The 2,389-nt window shown below is 32.3% G+C and overlaps 1 long non-coding RNA gene across 1 annotated transcript; it reads right to left on the reverse strand.

Moving 5' to 3' along the window:
* Positions 1-332: 332 nt before the first annotated feature.
* LOC120143834 lies at positions 333-2,099 on the reverse strand. Its single transcript, XR_005517980.1, has 3 exons — positions 1,736-2,099; positions 1,195-1,309; positions 333-927 (listed from the first exon to the last, which is right to left on the reverse strand). It is a non-coding gene; the product is annotated as an uncharacterized LOC120143834 (long non-coding RNA).
* Between the last annotated feature and the right edge of the window lie 290 nt (positions 2,100-2,389).

Here is a 2,389-nt window from a genome sequence, read left to right on the forward strand (position 1 = left end):
CCAAAAACTGTGGACGTTTTAATATGTGCTCAAGATTGGTTGAGAGCATCTAACATATGTGTGGATATTGAGCAACTATAGGAAGATGTTGAGAAATATGAAGGTAATACTTTTACTTTTTTTTATTCATTTATCAAATTATATGTATATTATAACTTAGTGAATGTGTTTTTTGTTTTCAAAATTGAGTGATAGTTGCGTGACAAAATTTAATGACGCCATTGGTAAAAACTACTAAGGAATCTCATTTAAGGTAAATTACAATTCATATTGTCATTTATTATTTTCTTACATGTAAGTTTAATAAATTTGTATTACAAATTGGGTCATATTGTAATAACTTATTTGTCTTTGTGCTAGGAGTCAGTAGAGTATCAAGGGCATCACCGCATGAAAGTTTGAGAAAGGAGCAAAAATTGCATTGGAATTGTAAATATGGTGTAATATCTTTTAGTTGTAAACATACTTGGTTTGGACTTTTTACGACTTTATGCATTTTGTGACCTATACTTTTGAATTTGGATTAAACTTGTAATTGATTTCAAACTTTGCTTTTTCGTAATATGTACTTTGGGTTAGAGTTTTTATTACTATTTAAGTATGAAATGGTGGATAAATTTTGTATAGAAAATAGTTACTTGTGATAAGTAGTAACATTTTAGTTTAATAAATTAACAGGTTATAAAAGGGTCAATTTTAACATGGAGGCGACATACCATTCCACTTAATGTGTAACAATTAACAGGTTGAATGAGAAAGCTGTCAAAATAACAGGGTACCCGGAACCGGTACCGATACCTACAGGTTCCGGTTCTGGATCTCAATTTTTAGGAACCAGAAGAACAGATTCCAGTTCCCATTTTTTACGAACCGGTGCAACAGGTTTCGATCCCAAAAAAATAAGCGGGTACCCAGTGTTGCTCACCCCTAGTTAAAACCAATGAAAATACACAAACATAAATAAAAATATAGAAAAAAAGAAAAAAAAACGAAATAGGGATATCAAATTCTGGTTGTAACAATAGTTATAACAATCAAAGTAATATAAGCTTTGACTATAAAAATAATAAATTTTGAACTAGTATATTACCTATTAGTAAATAGATATTAGAGAATATTTATAACAATATAATAATTAAATAAGTAGGTAAAGACAAATTCATAAGGGTTCTAAGGATAGTGGGCATTGCTTACCAATTTCAGAGGACAATGGCAGTCGTTGGCTGTGAGAAAACACTGTAAATTAAGAGGTGGGGATTAGTGGTTGGTTCGATGAGCTTGTCGGAATTCCCAAATGATTCATTAAATTCTGCAATGTAGTATCATGAAAAAAAAAAAAAGATTAACGAGCAAGTTCATAGTAGAATAAGAAATCAACAATATCCTAGCTTGAAGGAGCAAGTAACTAAGCCATGACATTTTGCCGACAACTTAGCTTATCGTCCAGTTACATTGTAAAACATAATTCCAAACTAAATAAAGCTAACCCAGCTAGTAAATATAACTAAAAATACGAAAGCAATTAAATTGTAAACATAATTCATTAAAATGAAGCATAGAATTTTCATTTTTCAGTGAACGCAAAGTCTGAAACTTACTGGAAATTGCTCGAAATGAACAACTAATATGATAACGTCATTAAAAAATTCAGAAGGAATTAATAAAAGAAAGAAAGAAACTAAGAAGAGAAGAACTTGAGAGGATCAAAGCAGGTGAGGGAATTAGATGACCATACAGGGCTGAAGGGTCAAGTGAACGAAGATGGCCACAAATCACAGTAATTTCGTCTAACAAACAATAATCATCAAACAATCATGCACTGGGGATTTCCGAGGAAACCAGATCCGCCCCGTTCCGTTTCTTCCGATATATCATATCCCGAGCAAGTACTCGATTAAGTCACGGCAGTTGAAGAATGGGTTGTAGCAGAAATAAAGAAAGAAGAGAGAATGAAATAGAAGATTCAAGATAAGATGGTGTTGAATTGGGTGAGGCGTGATAGTGGAGAACGACGGAAGGGGGAGATCTTAGCGGCAGTGATGAATTTTTAGGGATTGATTTAAGTATGCGGCATATTCAAGATAGGGTATGGGAAGAGAAAAGCCACGAGGGTATAGGAAGGGAAGCATAGTGAGAAATAAATAAAATAAGATAAAAAATAAATAATCACAAAAATCTTTTTATAAGGAAATATAGGCGATTAAGGGTGTAAACAAGTCGAGTCAAGTTAGAGTACTATCAAACTCGACTCAAACTCAAAAACTTTAAATGTAAGCTCAACTCGACTCGAAAGATAATATTGAAAATGACTCAAATTCAAAAAGACTCAAACTAAAAATAAATTCAGAACTCAACTAATACTCAAGACTCGAACTCAATTTAAACTCGA

Source organism: Hibiscus syriacus, unplaced genomic scaffold (assembly GCF_006381635.1).
Source record: "Hibiscus syriacus cultivar Baekdansim isolate YM2019G1 unplaced genomic scaffold, ASM638163v2 tig00110864_pilon, whole genome shotgun sequence".
Lineage (NCBI taxonomy): Eukaryota > Viridiplantae > Streptophyta > Magnoliopsida > Malvales > Malvaceae > Hibiscus > Hibiscus syriacus.